General features: G+C 37.5%; 1 protein-coding gene and 1 pseudogene across 1 annotated transcript in view; one reads left to right on the top strand and one right to left on the bottom strand.

Moving 5' to 3' along the window:
- Nucleotides 1-21827, top strand: part of CRTC3 (CREB regulated transcription coactivator 3) — a 104731-nt gene that overhangs the window by 14562 nt on the left and 68342 nt on the right. The window lies entirely within an intron of this gene.
- Nucleotides 3159-4077, bottom strand: LOC134371707 (UAP56-interacting factor-like; annotated as a pseudogene).

Here is a 21827-nt window from a genome sequence, read left to right as displayed (position 1 = left end):
TGTTATAATCATCACTGGTAGAGATTTACTTACCATGCTACTAATGCTAAATCATGACTATTACCAATTCTTAGATATTTGACAAGCCACACACCATTCCTCTACTTTCTTTGGATGTTCGATTTACAGAAGCAGTTTATCACTTGAAAATTAGAAGATCTGAGCTCAAAAAATGACTCTCACACAGGTCTTGAAAATGTTAGGCCTCACTTAATGTAAAAAGAGAGATTAAACTGGATGATCTCTAAAGGCCTAAGATTCTGCATTCTAAGTAAATGTGATTCTCTCCGTGGGGTTTTTTTTTTTTTTTTTTTTTTTGCGGCTGGCCAGTATGGGGATCTGAACCCATGACCTTGGTGTTACAACTCTGTACTCTAACCAACTGAGCTAACCAGTCAGCACCTGATTCTCTTTTTTAATTCCTCCTGGCTACCTCATTTTGGAGCTATGAATAAAATAGGCAAAAGTCAGTAAGGGATGCCAATATAAGAGTCTAGATTGATTTACCAATTTAGCTGGTAGGTGAATTTTCAAATCCTAAAACTTATAAATACAAATAATCACTACAGAATTATTTGCAATGGAATAATTTAAAAACCACAACTCCATCTTTTTAGTTAAGAATAGTTTGTGAAACCTGTAACACTTCATTAAAAACGAGCAGCTTTAGAATAGATCTAAACATAACTTTCCAAAAAAACACCAAAAAGTACAGTGTAAGGCACCCCCTCATTAAATACATACTTTCATTTTGTGATGCATGGCATCAGTGTTTTGCATACACCTTGATGCAAAGGAAATTTTAAGTTGCATTCTGTTTAAAAAAACACAAAACTCAGGCCAGCCCGTGGCTCACTTGGGAAAGTGTGGTGTTGATAACACCAAGGCCACGGGTTCGGATCCCATATAGGGATGGCCGGTTAGCTCACTGGGTGAGCGTGGTGCTGACAACACCAAGTCAAGGGTTAAGATCCCCTTGCCAGTCATCTTTAAAAAAAAAAAACAAACAAAAAACCCCCACAAAACTCTTAAGAACCAAACAAGAATGACTACAACCACATTCCAAGAAAGGAAATTTTCCTCCAACAAAGTATATTGTTTTGTATTTATACAACATGTTAGTACTGAAGAGTTTTAATTTAGTTGTACCAAAGGAAAAATTTTGTACTTAAAAAGAAAATTAGGGCTGGTGGCTCATTTGGGAGAGCGTGGTGCTGATTATACCGAGATCAAGGGTTCAGATCCCTGTACTGGCCAACTGCCAAAAAAAAAGAAAGAAAAGAAAAAAAATTAAATTACAGAGGCACAAAAAGCAAGAGACACTTTGTTGTTTGATGCACTTAATGTCAGTATTTGGGGCGATTTTTAAGGTTTTCAAAAAATGGCATTAATAATAGCTCCGTACAATAATATTTAAAATAACAGGAAAATGAGAACAGCTTTATACCACATTTTCATAAACTGTTCTAAAGACAGTAAACTCATGCTCAATTGTTTTTCCTGTGTTTTAAAATCAGCTGCCAGTGATTCTAAACCAGTCTAAAATGTATTGTTCCTGGATCAAATATAAGCACTCATACTTGCAAAAATGTTCTGCAATGAGTTGGCCTCTGTGAAAAGTACCAAATAGGTAAGGAGAGACTATAGTTTATTTTCAGCTCTGTGACTGGCTTCCTATAACCCTTGTCAGTAGAAGTACTGGCAAAATATCAGATATTAAGGATCAGATTTAATTCTTTGGTATAAGCATGAAACTGATATTGATAGCTTTCCATGGCTAGCATAAACCAATAAGTAACCCAAGGAAGATGAGAGAGTGAAATCTAATATACAGTGCAAGGCAGGCAGGACAATAACTTCATGTTTTGTTTTGTTTTATAGGAAAAGTCAACATTAATAATATACTTCAGAGAAACTAATACCTACTTAGAGGTTTCATCATTATAGCAAACCAAAAGGTCAGGCTTTGAAATGACAAAACCTGTAACTTTTAGCTGGAATATTTGGCTGCATTTTGGCTTTATACCATAATTTACAGTACACAACTATCTATCTGAGGACACTTAGCACTTTCTTAGCACAACAGACTAACTCCTTCCACTTCTCCAGAAGGGGGAAAAAAACCCTTCTCTCCCCACAAATGTCTGAACTTTGTACCATACAAGAAATCAAAGTGAAAGGTGCAATGTAGCTATATTGCAACTTTGCATTTTTCTTTGTGACATATGTACAGCTATATTTTTGTTTCTGGAGCTGTAAATTGTTTCATTTAGAAGCTTAAAAGCTTATACAATTTAACTTTTTGAATAAGAAGAAAGTCTAAGACTTTATGGCTAACCGTACACCTATGACCTGGGTTTTAAAGTTTTGCACCTCAGTTACCTGTCCTTTAACTTGTTACTTCCTCTCATGCTTTCTTCACTTACTAAACAGAAACTGTCAGATTTTAACATTAGACCTTTTCCTCCAAGGCCCTATCGGATAACTTTGTAAATATGCATTTACAGCCTTTCAGTACCAACATTTTACAATGAGACTGATGCCTAGAACCACAACACTAAAGATATACAAGTCAGGGGGATTAACCTAACACTACCTGGAGAATGAACCAAATTCCAAATATTCCCATAAATCTTAAAATCCCAAATGGAATTCTAGTAAATTTAAAAAATATCTTTAATGAAGAAAAAGGCAACTGCACTTAGTACATCACCACTATTAAAGGATCAGCGGCAGTGTTAATATTTTAAGACTTAATATCAGTCTTCATATTTCTGAAGACCAAGATTTATCATGGCAAAGTCTGAAAACTGGAAGTTAATGAGATCCTAAATACCATTATCATGAAAATAGTCTATCTTTCTGTCTTCCTTCTGCTGCAAGAAGAGCCAAAGAAGTCAGATAGAGAACTGTTCTGTTTGAGCCAACCATGAAATCTTTGAGAACAGATTTTAAGAACAGATAGGTATAATCTCTGTTATTCATTCAGGGCATTATTTTTACATGTTTAAAAAAAAAAAAAACCGTAAAAAATAAAAACTAGTTATTTAGACTTGTGAATATTTTGAAGTATAGTTTTGTGAATTTCTGGGATGAACTCTTCAAGTGATTCAACTTATCAAACAGAGTCATCATGCAAAGTCCCTCTGAGATGGGATCTACCTCACAATTACAAAGCAGCTTCCTCCTTTGTTGAATGTGAGAGTGGCTCTTTGTTCCTTCAGGATCTCAAACCACTCATTCAAAGTCATCCATGGCTATTTTTCAAAACTATTTATGTCAATTGTAGGAGGACACCTTTAGGAACTTTCTTTATATCAGATTGCTCTTGTTTTGTCAAGAATAAGGGTACAGCAGTACAAGTTAATCATGGTTTCTGAGTTACCAGGCACTGCGCTGCTTGAGGATTGTGAATAGACAGTCAAAATTCCTCCATCTGTGGTAGAAGTTCACCATTGACGAGTTCTCTTTGCTACTACATCGTCTAGCAGTTCTGTGTTCAACTAGGCCTGAACTTCCAGGCCTCTTCTAAAAGAAAAGTTGCCTGACCAGTGTCTTTCTGATAGCTATTATTTCCACTCCTGGTAAATTTAGGTGGACTGTTATTTTTTTCTGTTTAGCTATTTGGGTCTCTTGAGAACTGCAGCTGGTTTCCTCTGCACTTCCTTTTGTCTCGGGTTTGCCTTTCTTTTTAACACTAGAAAATATCATTCATATTCTTGTCCCTTAGAGGTGGACTATTCATAGGACTAATTCCTTTTCAAATTCCAGTTGCTTTCCTAGCTGCAAGGCCAGTGATAACACCATAAGGACGTGTCTTTCTAGGCATTACTCTCCCTCTGTGTCTTACCAAAACCAGAATTCTGTTGGATTCCCCACTGTACTCTTATCCTGAACTGCTGAGCACCACTTTGCTGGAGTCTTCTATTTAGTCTTGGAAAATTCTCTTCTTTCTTTCCTTTCGATTCAATTTGATGATATCATATGAATTTTGCTGAGGTTTTCATTGCTGTGGGCTTTTGGCCATGACAATGGGGTCGCTGTGGCTCCCACCAGCTGGGTACCAAAACAGTTCATGGCTGGAGATGTCACACTGGAACAGTCAGCAGGGAAGGTCAGAGAGGCCTGCCCCTCCTACTCACGCATGTAGACCAGCTGCACGGAGGGAGCATGTGCCAACTTTGTTCTGTTTCAAAGTTGTTTTACATATTTAGTTCCTCTGCCTCATAAAATTTTAGAACCAGCTTGTTGATTTCTACAAAAAAGCCTACTGAGATTTTAAATTGAGTTGCATTGAATCTGTAGATAGGTTGGGGAGAATTGACATCTTAATAATATGGAATCTTCCAATTCATGAAATTGGCACAGAAGCACAGATTTTGATTCAGTTAAGTTGTTTATAATCATTTGTTTACACACAATCCTCTTTTGATTTTTTTCTTTATTATAAATTTTTTAATTGACAAATAAAAATTATATATATTTATGGTATACAATATGTTTTTTGTTTTTTGTTTTTTATTTTGTCGATATACAATGTGGTTGATTATTGTGGCCCATTACCGAAACCTACCTCCCTCCTCCCTCTCCCCCCTCCCACCCAACAATGTCCTTTCTGTTTGCTTGTTGTGTCAACTTCAAGGAATTGTAGTTGTTATGTCTTCTTCCCCCCCGCAGTTTTTTTTATGTGTGTGTGTGTGTGAATTTATTTTTAGCTCCCACCAATAAGTGAGAACATGTGGTATTTATCTTTCTGTGCCTGACTTGTTTCACTTAATGTAATTCTCTCAAGGTCCATCCATGTTGTTGCAAATGGCAGTATTTCATTCTTTTTTATAGCTGAGTAGTATTCCATTGTGTAGATATACCACATTTTCGGTATCCACTCATCCGATGATGGACATTTGGGCTGGTTCCAACTCTTGGCTATTGTAAAGAGTGCTGCGATGAACATTGGTATGGTATACAATATGTTTGTATACACACACAAACATTATGGAATGACTGAATCAGCCTAATTAATATATGAATCGCCTCACATTTTTATCTTTTTTTTTTTTTAAGATGATTGGTAAGGGGATCTTAACCCTTGACTTGGTGTTGTCAGCACCACACTTTCCCAAGTGAGCCACGAGCCAGCCCTGCATTTTTATCATTTTTTTCTGATGAGAATCTACTCTCTTAGCTATTTGTAACTATACAGTATATTGTTATTAACTATAGTCACCATGATGTACTATAGATCTCTTGATCTTGTTCCCATTGTCTACTACTTTTATGTTTGTAGATCACTTTGGAGTTTACTTGATCCTTACTACGACATTGGTTAGTAGGCATAGTACTATTTTAATATAGTTAAAGACCAATTTTCTGTCCCGGTGGAGGATCTAGAAGCACATTTTTTCCCTCTAACCCAGTGGGACCCTTATACAGAGAACAGACTTATCAGAAGATTAAACAGGCAAGCTCTTCAGGCTGCCTTCTGATAATCCTTAGCAAGGGGCAGGTCATCAGTCAAGGAATGGCTAGGGTTACGGCCCTTATACCTCCAGGCAGGGCCTGGCACATGTACACTGAAGGCAGAGAGAAGGAAGTGGCCATCATCTTCTCTGAGGGCTGGGGCTATCTCTTCTGGTCAAGGGAGGGATAATCATTCCACTAGCATGTTATAACATAATAGGTAGGGCACCTGTTGGCTGTGTGGTCTGATTGTCAGGCAGCCACAGAGAGAGGGACAGGTCTGTGTAGGGCTATGTGAGTATAGTTGTAGCTTTTTATAAACTTCATGTAATCCACCTAGTTCTGGCAAATTATATCACTAAAAACTAATTGCACTTTTACATCTCTGACCACCAGCTTTTAACAATATTGCGTCATCTTGTTTATAACTGAGTGTTTATAAGTTCTGGCTAATTTAGGGAACAGTCTGGTGGCCAAGGGAGAAAGCCATGTTTCAAGGTAGCAAAAGCTTGGACGGTCAGGTCCAGAAGGGTGATCTTCCTGAGGCCTACTACCAGTACGGAGCGGGTATCATGAGGCCCAGGGTACATATGGCAAGTATGTAAGAGAACCAGGACTTAAAAATCAAGTCTTTGACTTCTAGTTCAATTTCACTGGCTTTCCTTTACTGCATTTCCTTTAAAAAAAAAAAAAAGTTGGCAAAAGATGTGTCAGTAGTTAAATTGAAACAAACGAACAAATGGAAAGCATAAGTATTAATCTAATAGCTAGCATTTATTGAGTACACACTATATGCCAGACTGCCAGACACTGTTAAGCTCGCTACATAGCTGATTCAGTCTTCACAAAATCCCTTTGGGGTTGGTGTATGTATTTGGTAATTGTCATAGTATTATTTGGCTTTTATGTGATGAAATATAGCAACAAGTTGCAAAAAGCAAAAACTCCTAATAAGTGAGGAGAATGTGGCAATAACACAGTGGTAGATTTTTAATTCACTATGATGACCCAATATTCAGAATAAAAATAATGGAGAGTAATTCTGTTAACAAATTAGAATTACTGTACACCAAAATTTATTCTCTACAATTTATTCTCTAAAAGGTAAAATACCTTTTTAGAAATTCATAGACAGGTTTTAAAAACAACTTTTTTCTGATTATAAGTGAGACACTTGTATATTACAGGAAACAGGTAGCATCTTTGTTCACATTTTGGCTTTTTCTTTCAATAGTTTTGCAGTGATTATAAATATTTTTTTAAAAATCAGCATCATACTGCATGTATAGTTTTGTATCTTCCTTTTTTTCTGTCATGGACATTTTCTCATATGTTTAAATGGTCTTCAGAAACATTATTTCTAGAGGCTACATTACATTCTATCATATGGATGTACCACAGTTTATTTAACTGCTCTCTTACTCTTCCATGTTTGGGTTGTTTTCACTACGGTTGACCCTCCATATTCATGGGTTCTGCATCCTTGGATTCAACCAACCATGGATGGAAAATATTTGGAAAAACAAAAACAAAAACAATACAACAATAAAACATAATACAAAATTTTAAAATACAGTATAACAACTATTTACATAGCATTTACATTGTATTAGGTATTATAAGTAATCTAGAGATTATTAAAGTTTATAGGAAGACATGCATAGGTTGTATGCAAACACTAGACAAGGAACTTGAGCATCCTCGGACTTTGGTATCTGCAGGGTGTCCTGGAAGCAACCCCTCAAGGATACCAAAAGACAACTGTATTTGTTCATAGTACTCTGTGTGTGTGTGTGTGTGTGTAAATTTAAATTCCTAGTAAATTTAAAAAGGAGAAATTGAATCTGAATATAATTGATAAAATTGTAATTAATAATTAAATTTAAATTAAAAAATTCAAACATTTGAAAAAAAATTTTAATTCTTTTAAAAATCTATTAAATATACTATCAATGGCCAGTTAGAATATATAAAGGAGAAAAAAACATTATATTTACAATAGGTTAAAATATGTATCTAATATAATATGTAAAAAATTATAAATTATATAAATATAAATATATTTATATGTATTTATATTTATTTGATATGTAAATATATAATATAAAATATAATTATATATTCATATAATATTTATATAAATATATATTTATATAAATGTTTTATATATAAGTATATAACATTATATATCATTTATTTTATATATATATATATATAAAAAACATTTGTCTTACTTACAAGAACTATGTGAACAAAATATAAAACATGAGAGACAATAAAGAGCTAGAAGATTGTCTTCATTTTGAAAATCTGATGAAAACTATGGATCCCTCCTGAGAAAAATAGATACATATGTATACACATTCTCATTTACTTTTTTTAAAAAAAACTTTCTATTAGTGAAAATTTCAAACATGTTACACTCATTTTTGCATTTATTTTGATGCCCTGTTAAGAACTCTTGGCCTAGGATGATTTACATTTATAAGTTTGCAGTAAATATAAAAACATCATTTCCCTTATCTTACTATACCTGGTTTTCTAAATCTGTAAAGTATATCTGAAGGACAGACAGAAAAGGAGTTATTTGAAATACCTCTGCCTTTGCCATTGGCCCCATAATCCTCAAGCAGTCTTTGAAATCTCTTTTGTCCTAATGCAGAAAATTCAGTCCTGTATGCATATTTGCATGTCAGATCTAGAAATTTGTTTTTTTTTTTTTTAATTTCAAAGTAATATCATAAGTAGCATGTAAGTACTACCAGGCATAATTCTGAACAACTTTGAAGCTAACCTCTTAGAGCTCCCCAGCCTCCTGTCCTCTTAACTTGAAGGCCTGGGACTGGGGAAAGGGAGCAGAAACAGGTTTAAGGGAGGGATGAGCTCTGCCTGTCCCACAGCCCAGGAAACACTCCTAATGCCAAGGAGCTGAATTCCAGGTAGGTGAGTTGCTTATGGAGTGAAATGAAAGACCAATTCTCATTGAATATTCTCAGATTGTGCAGGGCAGAATGATGAGCTGAACAAGGCCCCCATCCATCCTGTACTTCCTCTTTCTGAAAGGAAGAGGTGAGGTTCCTTGATACCATCTGGACAGCTTTGGAGTTAAGTGATTAGACCCCCTTCCCATTGAGTCTCCTTAGGCAAATCACAGAATTCTCTGAACCTCATCTATAAATCATGATACTGACAATTACTTGATAAGGTTGTTATAAGGATCTAATTAATGCAGAATAAATGCAGATCTTTGGAAACTGTGAAGTACTGAGTAGAAGTCATTAGTGCAATAACACAAATAGAGCTTAGGAGCAATTTTGAAGTAGCAAGTTTGTATTTATCATTTTCTATCTTTTTTCTGTATTCTTACCCGCATCACAAGGTCTGTGCTGTCCAGTACGTTAGTCACTAGCCATATTTAAATTAACTAAGAGTAAATACAATAAAAAATTCAGTTCCTTGGTTGCACAAGCCACATTTCAGGTGCTCAATAGCCACATGTGACTGGTGGCTACAGTATTGGACAGCATTGCCCTGGCTGGCTGGCATTCTCATGCCACAGTCTAGTTCACAGTTTCAGCACTAGATTAAATCCTCACTTTCCCCTAAGAGCCCAGAGCTTTAAGATGGTCTTTTCCTCCCTCCTTTCCTTCATCGGCCAATCAGATTTCTATGTCTTGGCTAAAGTGCTTACTTGAATGATGAGAAAAACACTCTGATTATATTTCATATCAAAAACTTTTAGCCTCCACATAACTACTCTGAGATACATACATTTCAAACGAAGAAGCCCGTGAAATCAAATCTTTAGTTGGTAGAATTGCACACTGTAAAAGGTGAGTTACTCTGAAAGGCTATGTGGCAGGGCTCATCCTTAAATTTCAGCACACACACAAATTAAGTGGTCATCTCCTGCTCTCTCCCTTCTGTGATAGAGGTTACTTTTCTTTTTCACTCCTCATTAATTGATGAATAAATTCAGCAAATGTTTCTTGAGCACCTACTATGGTGGAAGGCTCTATGAGAGGCATAGGAGACATAGAAATGAATAAGTTGAGTTCTGGTCAAGATGGCAGAGTAGACGGTTCCTAGCATCGCTCTTTCCCACGAATCAGTCAATTTGCAGCTATTAAAAAGCAACAACAGGAGGCCTGAGAGCCACACTGGAACAGGCGGGCACCACGGGACCCCCAGCCCAGGCCAGTCCCTGCTGCCCAGAGAGGCCTGATAGCCACTGGGCCCACACGCCCTGAGTCAGCCATGCAGGAACAGGCAGGAGTCATGGGACATCCAGCCCAGGTCAGTCCCAGCCTCCTAGAGAGGCCTGAGAGCCACTGGGCCCACACACCCCAAGTCAGCCATGCAGGAACAGGCAGGAGTCACAGGACCTCCAGCCCAGGTCAGTCCCCACTGCCTAGAGAGACCCGAGAACTGCCAGGCCCACATGCTCCGAGTCAGCTGTGCCAGAAAAGGCAGGCACTGTGGGACCTGCAGCCCAGTCCATTGTCTACCGCCCAGAGAGGACTAAAAGCCAATGGGTCCACATACCCCAAGTCAGCCATGCCAGAACAGGCAGGCGCCACAGGACCCCCAGTCCAGGCCAGTGCATACTGCCCAGAGAGGTCTGAGACCTGCCAGGCCCATGCACCCCAAGTCAGCTGCGCCGGAATAGGCAGGCACCGCAGGACCCCCAGCCCAGGCCAGTGCCTGATGCCCAGAGAGGTCTGAGAGCTGCCGGGCCCACACACCACAAGTCAGCCATGCCAGAACAGGCAGGCACCATGGTACTCCAGCCCAGGCTAGTTCCCACTGCCCAGAATTGGCAGTCCCTTCAGGATCCAGGCCAGACAGGGTGGAATGAGTGGACCATGATACACCCTGCCACAATGACTAAACACCAAAGGAAAGAGAACAGAAATATGTAAAATCAAGAAAGTACATCACCACCAAAGGAAAATAATAACTCTCAAGCTCTAGATCCTATAGAACAGGAAGTCCTTGAAATGACTGACAAGGAATTTAGAGCAACAATTCTAAGGAAACTAAATGAGATACAAGAAAACTCAGACAACACAGTGAAATGAGAAAAAATATACAGGATCTGAAAGAAGAAAGGTACAAAGAAATCAATGCCCTGAAAAAGAATGTAGCAGAGCTTGTGGAGCTGAAGAATTTGTTCAATGAAATAACACAACAGGGAGTCTAACCAGTAGGCTAGAACAAGCAGAAGAGAGAATTTCTGACCTTGAAGACAGGCTGTTTGAACTAATACAGGGAGACCAGAAAAAAGAAAAAAAAATTTTAAATTGGAGAAAATCTAAGAGAGATAACAGACAGCCTTACATGCTCAAATATCTGAATCATGGGTATTCCAGAAGGGGAGGAAAAAGGAAATGGCATTGAAAATGTAATCAATGAAATAATAGCAGAAAACTTTCCAGGTATAGGGAAAGTCACAGATCTTCAGATTCAGGAGGCCCAAAGATCCCCAAACATATTCAACCCAAAAAGGTCCTCTCCAAGACATGTTATAGTCAAACTGGCAAAACTTAAAGACAGAGAAAATCTTAAAAACTGCAAGAGAGAAGTGGCAAGTCACCTATAAGGGAGACCCAATCAGACTAACTTCAGACTTTTCATCAGAAACCCTAAAAGCCAGAAAAGAATGGGATGATATATTCAAAATACTGAAGGACAAAAATTGCCAGCCAAGGATACTTTACCTAGCAAGGCTACCCTTCCGAAATGAAGGACAAATAGTATATTTCTCAGACAAGCAAAAACTGCAGGAGTTCACTACCACACGACCAGCCTTACAAGAAATTCTCAAGGAAGTACTGGGTTTGATACCTGAAAAACAGCCATCACTGCCATGAATACTCAAGAAAGAACAAAACCTACCAGTAAAACAAAAATGTTAACAATAAAGAGAAAAAATAGTTTATCTACCACCCCAAGAAACCAACAAATACAGAAGACAAACAGAAAATCAGAAAGAAAGGAACAAAAGATACTTAAGACATCTAAACAGAAATCAATAAAATGCTAGGAGTAAATTAACACCTTTCAATAATAACTCTAAATATAAAGGGATTAAATTTCCCACTCAAAAGACACAGACTGACTGAATGGATTTAAAAAATGGACCCAACAATATTCTGCCTTCAAGAGACTCACCTCACCTGTAAAGACACACATAGACTAAGAGTGAAAGGGTAGAAAAAGATATACCATGCAAATAGAAATGGAAAACGACCTGGAGTAGCTATTCTTATATCAGATAAAATAGACTTTAAAGCAAAAACCATAAAAAGAAATAAAGAAGCCACTATAAAATGATAAAAGGATCTAACCATCAAGAAGACATAACAATCATAAATATATATGCACCCAATGTCGGAGTAGCCAGATTTATAAAGCAAACACTATTAGATCTAAAGAATGAGATAGACACTAACACCATAATAGCAGGGGACCTGAACACCTGACTCTCAACATTGGACAGATCATCTAGGCAAAAAATCGGTAGAGAAACACAAAGTCTGGGCCGAGCCCGTGGCACACTCGGGAGAGTGCGGCGCTGGGAGCGCGGCGACGCTCCCACCGCGGGTTTGGATCCTATATGGGAATGGCCGGTGCATTCACTGGCTGAGTGCCGGTCATGAAAAAGGCAAAAAACAAAAAAAACACAAAGTCTAAACAACACTTTAGACCACTTGGACTTGGCAGATATCTACACAGCATTCCATCCAACAACCTCAGAATATTCATTCTTCTCATCAGCTCATGGAACATTCTCCAGGATAGACCACACATTAGGTCACAAAGGAAGTCTCAACAAATTGAAATAAAGTGGAATTATTCCATGTATTATTTCAGATCACAATGGATTAAAATTAGAAATCAATAACAAACAAAACTGGAAACTATACAAACACATGGAAATTAAACAACATTCTACTTAATGACATATGGGTCCAAGAAGAAATTAAACAGGAAATCAAAAATTTCTTGAAACTAATGAAAACAATGACACATCATACCAATACCTGTGGGATACTGCAAAAGCAGTACTAAAGGGGAAATCTATCACATTAAATGCTTACTTCGGAGAATGGAAAGATGGCAAATAAACAACCTAACACGTCACCTTAAAAAACTAGAAAAACAAGAACAATCCAAACCCAAAGTTAGTAGGCAGAAAGAAATCATTAAGATCAGAGCAGAACTAAATGAAATAGAAACCTGAAAAACGATACAAAAGATCAGTGAAACAAAAAGTTGGTTTTTTGAAAAGATAAATGAAATTGACAAATCTTTAGCAAAGTTAACTAAGAAAAGAAGAGAAAAGACCCAAGTAACAAAAATTAGAAATGAAAAAGGTGGTATTACAACTGATACCTCAGAAATACAAGAAATCATTAGAGACTACTATAAACAACTATATGCCAACAAATGTGAAAATCTGGAGGAAATGGATAAATTTCTGGACACATAAAAACTACCAAAACTGAGCCAAGAAGATATAGAAAATCCGAACAGACCAATAACCATAAAAGAGATTGAAGCTGTTATTAGAAGGCTCCCAACAAAGAAAAGCCCAGGACCAGAGGTTCACTGCAGAGTTCTACCAAACCTTCAAAGAGGAACTGATACCAATTCTCTACAAGCTATTCTAAAAGATTGAAACAGAGGCCATTCTCCCAAACTCATTCTATGAGGCAAACATCACCCTTATAAAGAAACCACGCAAAGGTACATCAAAAATAGAAAACTACAGGCCAATATCCTTGATGAATATAGATGCAAAAATCCTCAATAAAATACTAGCTTACAGAATACAGCAACACATACACAAAATTATACAACATGATCAAGTGGGATTCATCCCAGGGATGCAAGATTGGTTCAACATATGCAAATCAATAAATGTGATACACCACATCAATAAAAGCAAAGACAAAAACCATATGATCATCTCTATAGATGCTGAAAAAGCATTTGACAAAATTCAACATTTGTTCATGACAAAGACTCTCTACAAGTTAGGTATAGATGGAAAGTATCTCAACACAATTAAAGCCATAAATGATAAGCCCACTGCCAATATCATCCTGAATGGATGATATTAAGTACAGGAACTAGACAAGGATGCCCACTCTCACCACTCCTATTCAACATAGTGTTGGAAGTACTAGCCAGAGCAATCAGAGAAGAGACGGAAATAAAGGGCATCCAGATTGGAAAAGATGAAGTCAGACTGTCCCTGTTTGTGGATGATATGGTCCTATATATTGAAAAGACTAAAGCCTCTACAAAAAAACTCTTAGAGTTGATAAATTATTTCAGCAAAGTTGCAGGATACAAAATCAACACACAAAAATCAGTAGCATTTCTATACTTCAACAGTGAACAAGCAGAAAAAGAAATCAAGAAAGCTAGCCAACTTACAATAGCCACCAAAAAAAAAAAAAAAATACTTAGGAATAAAGTTAACCAAGGATGTGAAAAATCTCTACAAAGAGAACTACTAACTGTTGAGGACACAAGAAAATGGAAAGATATTGCATGCTCTTGGATCAGAAGAATTAACGTTGTGAAAATGTCCATATTACCCAAAGTGATCTACAGATTCAATGCAATCCCCATCAAAATTCCAAGACAATTTTCTCAGAAATGGAAAAACTATCCAGACATTTATATGGAATAGCAACAGACCATGAATAGCCAAAGCAATCCTGAGCAAAAAAATAAATCTGGAGGCATAACACTACCTGACTTTAAACTATATTACAAAGCTATAATAACCAAAACAGCATGGTACTGGCATAAAAACAGACACACAGATCAATGGAATAGAATAGAGAACCCAGAAATCAACCCATACACCTACAGCCATCTGATCTTTGACAAAGTCACCAAGTCTACACACTGGGGAAGAGACTGCATCTTCAGCAAATGGTGCTGGGAAAACTGGATATTCATATATAGGAGAATGAAACTAGACCTGTACCTCTCACCATATACCAAAATCAACTCAAAATTGATTAAAGAATTAAATATTCATCCTGAAACAATAAAACTCCTTAAAGAAAACATAGGGGAAACACTCCAGGAAGTAGAAGTGGGTACAGACTTCATGAATATGACCGCAAAAGCACAGGCAACTGAAGGAAAAATAAACAAATGGGATTATATCAAACTAAAAAGCTTCTGCACAGCAAAAGAAACAATCAACAGAGTGAAAAGACAGCCAATAGAGTGGGAGGAAATATTTGCAAAATGTACATCTGACAGAGGATTAATATCTAGAATATACAAGGAACTCAAACAACTTTACAGCAAAAATACAAATAACCCAATTAAAAATTGGGCAAAGGAGCTGAATAGGCATTTTCAAAGGAAAATATACGAATGGCCAACAGACACATGAAAAAATGCTCAACATCACTCAGCATTCAGGAAATGCAAATCAAAACCACTTTGAGATGTCATCTCACTCCAGTCAGGATGGCTAATGTCCAAAAGACTGAGAATGATAAATGCTGGCAAGGTTGCGGAGGAAAAGGAACTCTCATAAACTGTTGGTGGGACTGCAATGTGGTGCAGCCTTTATGGAAAATGGCATGGAGGTTCCTCAAACAATTACAGATAGATCTACCATATGACCCAGTTATTACACTGCTGGGAACATACCCAGAGGAATGAAAATCATCATGCCGAAGGGAGACCTGTACTCCAATGTTTATTGCAGCACTATTTACAATAGCCAAGAGTTGGAACCAGCCCAAATGTCCATCATCAGATGAGTGGATAAGGAAACTGGTATATCTACACAATGGAATTCTACTCTGCTATAAAAAAGAATGAAATACTACCATTCATAGCAACATGGATGGACTTAGAGAAAATTATATTAATTGAAACAAGTCAGGCACAGAAAGAGAAATACCACATGTTCTCACTTATTGGTGGGAGCTAAAAATAAATAAACACACAAACGGGGGCGGGGGGAAGAAGACACAGCAATCCCAACAATTCTTTGAACTTGTTAAGACAATCGAACACATGTGATGTAGTGGCAGGGGGTGAGGGGGGGGAAGAGGAATGGGTAAAGGGTCATGAAAATCAACTACTATGTATATTGAGAAGTTAAAATTTTTTTAAAAATTGAAAAAAAAAAAAAAAATGAATAAGTTGGCCCCTTCACAGAAGAAGATTGGAACCCTGTTAGTCCTCATTTAATACCACGAGCTTTGTGTCCAGCATCAGAGGCCTGGTCAGCTTGCATCCAGCTACTGCCCCTCACTGTAGAAGGACTACTATGCTTTAAGCCACAAACGACCTTGGAATCTTGGAGACAATCCCAAAATGGTTCTCTCTTGAGTCACAGATCAGAGAGTCTCCACAGAGACTTCGAAGTGGCTTCTTGTACCATCTTATGGTCTTCCAGAAATTCTATCTGTATCTCTACAGTCAGCTCCCAGCTCCTCCTGTTTCCTGACCATCTCTTGTCCAATTCTTTTGTCTCCTGGAGTTTTGGCAATGACTTTCCCTAAGCTGCTTCCTCTGGGTACTGCGTGATGAAGGGTATGGATTTGTGTGTCAGACGTACCTGGCTGGGTTTGAGTCCTGGCTCCACCAATCCTTTGATCTATGATTTTGGGTATTTTCTCAGCCTCTTTTAAGCCTGTCTGTCTGTTTGTTTGTTTGTTTGTTTGGTACGTAAAATAGGGATGATACTAATAATTGTCTATAGGATAAACTGAGATAATGAGAGGCATAGAGGCATTGACCAAGGGATTTGGGAGCTGGAGTGTGTTAAGGGAGCTAGGGTATAAATATAACTGATTCTTTCCCTAGTCACTAAGTTCTGTTTATGTATGTTCATTCGTCATAGTTTGTGGCTTTTGTGGCATAGTCATCTGCTCAGAACTTAAAGTGAGAGGGAATTTTTTTCCCAAGGTCATAAACCATAACCAGCCCCACTCTTGGGTACAGCATGCTCTCTACCATCCCTAAAACAATACTCTTTTGTCCAAATGCTATTAGATATGATAAGATAGGGCAGTGACCTTGGGTTTCTGCATGAGATTTAGAAGACTTACAAATTATTTTAGCATGAATTATTTCCTGGAAAGATTTTCACTCATTACTAATATCATATATCTATTTTATGTTATGTCTTTTTTTTCCATAGAATATCATTTTTCTGACCTTGTCTCTAAGTTCTGTTCGAGAATCCATACCTCCTAAACTACATGCACTTTGCAACCGTGATTTTTTTTTACTGTCTGTGTGTTTGATTTATTTGCTCCTTTTCCTTTGATTTTGACTTCCAGCAGCATGTTCTTCTCTTCTGCCTAAGGAAATAGTGAGAAGCACAGAAAGTTAGGGGGTTACTTTATAGTTTTGGAATGTGCATTTGTCCCAAAATAGGAACTGTAACCAAGAATATGGTTGTCGTATTTTAATACATATTTGAATAGTACTTTTTCCCCTTCCTTTTTATCTAACCATATGTGTAGAATAGACTTAGAGAATGAAAGAGAAAAGTAGACAATTCACAAATCTCTAGCAGTCTGGAATAAAGTCTTTGTTTGTAATTAAGGATGGGGCATGGAAACGTTGGCCCCACACACCTTATTAGGAACATCTGTATCCATGAGAACTTGAGCAAGAGAGCTGGAATATTGCCATTTTCATTCTGCCTTCCACGTGCTCCCAGTTGTTTGTGTGGTGAGGGCTCAGGCATAGCATGGATGCTTGAGGTCTCTAAAACATCACTCAAGACAGTGCTTTAAAAGACTGAGTTGTATTCCATTAATTTAAAATTTTTAAGCCAGAAAAGTTGAGGAACCTTCTCTGAGAAGGATGAAACCATTGGATGGTCTATTTGAAAAGAAAAACCATAAGTACTAAAGTGACAACATACATTTTGCCTTAAAAACTTTAGGTCAGTGCAGTCTACCTAATATGATGGGAAAAGGGATAATATGTGCGAAGTGCTGAGCACACTGCCTTGTACAGTAAGTGCTTATTGCATTGTTGTTGTTACCATGCAGCTCTCAACCAAGGAGTTGCGCACACCAGAGTGTTGTACTCTGTTGTGAGTTGTGCCACAAGTAACAAAGTTCTAATGCTTGAGAATTATTTTTTTTTAAAAAGTTACAGCTAAATCAGGGTTATCCCCACCATAATATTATTGCTGTTCACTTCCATTTGAGAAGTGAGAGAGCGCCTGGAGAAGACAGCCCTGTGCTCCCAGAATTGGCCACACCTTGACTACACCTGTTGGGACACAGGTCCTGCATGTGAAAGGCAAGTGTGTTGTGTTGGGGCAGAAAATAAGTTTGAAAATTGCTGGCCTTGGGCTGCTTTTGTTTCTGCCACAGAAAGTACCACTCACTCTTTCATGTTCACGCTCTTCCACATGGCAAACATTTTCCTACTTATTTGCCAGAACAAAGCGCCATAATCCCCCAAAGCCCAACTATTCTTATCTTGTCCAAACACATATAGATGCCAGGAAAATACTTGTTTTGATTGTTAAAGCCACTTTTCTATTACATTAAACAGCTACTGTAACTTGTTCTGAATTTATTAATATTTGTTGAGTGCCTGTTATGAGTAATACATTATTGGATTTATGAAGATAATTCAGAGAGTGTTCATTTAAGAAGCTTATAATCAGGTATGATAGACTGGATATGTACACAATAACTGTAGCACAAAAACATTGACTGTACTGTTTTTCTTTTTTTAGCTTCTATTTTTAAACTTTTACATTCAGGAAAAATAATACATTGCATTTGTTTATAGCTTGGTCCTTAATTCTTTGTTTTTCATTGTAAAAGTAATACATGCTCATTGTATAAAATTTGGAAAATATGTAAAAAATTAAAAAGGAAAAGAAAAAATTAGCTGTATTTTATCAACTAGAAATTATCACTTTAATGGTTTTAGTATTTTTCATATGTATTTTATGTAGGTGATATCCTGTTTTTTCCTATTTTATCCATTATGTAATAATTATTTCGGTATGTCATTAAAATACTTTATAATTTTAGTAGCTAAATAATATTTCACCATACATGGCATAATTTACAACTACTTCCCAAATGTTGGACATTTTGGTTGATTCTGATTTTTCTTTATTATAGAAATTATAGTAATAAACACTTTTATGTACGTCATCTATATTTCTGATCATAGATTTCCACAAACAGAATAACTCAGTCAAAGGATAGAAATATTTGCAAGATTATTAATACATGTGGTTTTGTTGCTTTTTGGCAACGATATTTAGTTGAACAAAATTTCTGACACTTACTGATTTAGATATTTATTATATTAACTACAGGAGATCCTTAGCCTTTTCACATCTAACATTCCAAGTATGTGTTAACTATTCAAGAATGACTCCAAAGTTCATGACATAAAGTAGTCTGCAGATTTACCAAAGCACAGATTTAATCACATGGGCCTAGAGGCTGGTGAGTGACCAAGATTGCCTAGCAAATATGTTATTGGGGCTTCATGGTTCTCTATGCAGTACCTCTCAGACATTGATTTAAAAATAATTTTTTTGAATATAGAGAGCTTTTGTGAAAATTAAAAAGGCCATAATTTGTGGCATATGCACAGAAAATATATGAATGTTGTAATAATGAACACGCTGATATTGATTTGATCATCACATATTGTACACAAATACTGATAGTCAACTCTGTATACCATAAATATGTATAATCAATTATGTTTCAATTAAAAGAGAAATTTTTTTAAAAAAGAAAATCTATGACTACCAGAGAAATGTGACTCAAGAAAAAACCAGGAGTTTATATGGATATCTTCATATTAAAATCAAAGTTTTGCAAAGGTTGAGTACTTTCTAATTGCTTGATAGTGTGTTTAACCTGTCATTTCCAGAAAATAAATCCAATTTCATTTTTAGTGCCAACTGAAAGAATCATTCATTCTCTTTATAACAAATCATGAAATGGTTATATATATCTTTATGATAAAATATGAAAAATAAATACATTAGTGAAGTTATTAGACAGTGAGTTGTTACAGATGTTTTCCCCTTACTTGCTTTAATTTTAAAAGAATTTCTCTGTATTTTGGTAGGAATGTCATATATTGTAGCCAGGAAAGAACGTGTGTGGAAAACAATTTAATCAGTGTCTGGGAGCATGAGAACAAACTTAGCAAAAGAGACGTTGCTTAGACCAATCACAAGTTTACCTTAGTATCTCTGCTTAACCTTGCACTTCTAAGTAGAACCACCCACCACACCAGCCCCCAATATCACAGTCTAAGAGCAACTTTGGCCTCACCCACTTCTTTGGATTGCTCCTCTTGAGGTTGCTTTCTCTCCTTTTACTGACAGGGAGATGGTGGTAGCTACAGTTGCCTCCCATCTAGTCCCCAGAATGTTTCTTGCTTTTATTTCACAGTCTCCTGGCAGACTAGCACCCCAACCCTTCCTATCCCAGGACCTGCCTCTCCCCTAATCTCCCTGAAGGTCTCAGACATACAAAATGGTACCCCTCTTGGAGGGCCTTACACTTCTGTCTGGACCTTTCATATACTGATCTGTTAAAGGCATAGAATCATTCTGTATCATTGCCTTGATGATACATATAGCTGTGGGTGCAGATGGAGTCAGGTATATTTGGTTTCTGGCTTCTGTTGTAGCCTCCTTATCCAGGCTTCTGGGGACACTTGACCCTTGGCTAGCCAGCCTCTTGTCTGTCTCTAGGACCCAGCGTGATCTGAGGCAGAGGGCCTGAGGCTGCCTCACACACTGTAATTTGGCTTCAAGTCACCATTGTTGGCCTTGTGCCTCAGCTCTGATAACTGGACTCTTGTCTGGTTCCTGGGTGCCAGAATCCCATGGTAACCTGCCTTGTTTCCCTGTGCCTTGTTTTTATCAGCCTCCCTCCCGGGGACTGAAGTTCTGCCCTGAAACACAGTGACCGATGCACTTTCCTGATGTCAACCACCGGACTTGCCTTTCTGATTGGATTCTGAAGTACCCTGAGTTTCTCATTGTTCTGCAGTGCGGGCAGCCGGGAAGCCTCTGTTCTGGACACTTATCTCAGTAAATGGCAACTCCGTTCTTGTAGTTCCTCAGGCCAAAACCTGGAGTCATCCTTAGTCATCCTTAACTCCTCCCGTTCTCTTACACCCCACATCTGAGCAAATTCTTGGTTCTACTTTAAAAATATGTCCAGAATTTGATGACTGTTCTGACCCACTATCATCTCTTCCCTGGATTCTTGCAGAAGCCTCCTGACTGGACTCCTGGCCAAAGAGTCCTGTCTCCTTTCTGTGTACACTCAACACTGCCATCTGAGTGATCCATTTAAGACACGAGCCAGATTACATCCCAGAACCTCTCAGAATCCTCCAAGGACTTCTCATTTCTCTCAGTGTAAAGCCAAAGCACAAAGTGCAGACAGTGTCCCGTGAGACCCCCATCACCGCTCTGCTCTTATCTACTGTCCAGCTCCCTTCCTAGCTCTACTCCAGCCACACTGGCCTTTTTCTCTGTTCCTTGAACCCTGCCTAAGATTTGTCTGCCAGGAATGCTCTTTCTACGGATATCTGAATGGCTTACTTCCTCACCTCTCTTAGCTTAGCTTTGTCTTCTTTTTTTAAGTTTTTTTTTTTTTTTTTTTGGGGCAGCTGGCTGGTCAGGGGATCCGAACCCTGGACCTTGGTGTTACCAGAACCATGCTCTAACCAAGTGAGCTGTTCAGACAACCCCATCCCTTAGCTCTTTATTCGGATGTCACTCAGCAGTGAGTCCTTCCCTCTCTAAAATTGCAATCCCCTCCACCTTCCTTCTTGCTTTATTTTCCTCCTTGGCACTAATCACTATCCAACATACTAGATGTCTTTATTTATTTATCTTTTTATATTGTCTCCTCTATTAGAACATAAGCTCCATGAGGGTAAGGGTTCTTTGGTTCACTTCTGTATTTCCAAAGTTTAGAACAGTACCTGGCCAGGATATGATTTCAATAAATATTTGTTGAATGAATGAATCCCATAGTTGAATATTTGCCCATGTGTCAGCACTGTTCTAAGCTTTTTATGTGTATTATCTCATCAGAGTCTCACAGTAACCTAGTATGATGATACTTTTGTGATCCCCATTTTATAGATGAGAAAACTGAGTCTAATTAGAGAGGTTAAGTGACTTGCCCAAGAGGATTTGAGCCACCACACAAATATTTAAGTAGGGCAGCATGTTAGAATGAACATAGACTTTGTTGTTAGACAGATCTGCATTCAAGTCCCAGCTCTGTCAATTATTGGTTGAGTTAAAATTTCTCCAAGTTTAATTTCCTCAATTA

The sequence above is a fragment of the Cynocephalus volans genome, chromosome 3 (genome assembly GCF_027409185.1).
Source record: "Cynocephalus volans isolate mCynVol1 chromosome 3, mCynVol1.pri, whole genome shotgun sequence".
Lineage (NCBI taxonomy): Eukaryota > Metazoa > Chordata > Mammalia > Dermoptera > Cynocephalidae > Cynocephalus > Cynocephalus volans.
This window is presented reverse-complemented; position numbering and strand designations above follow the sequence as displayed.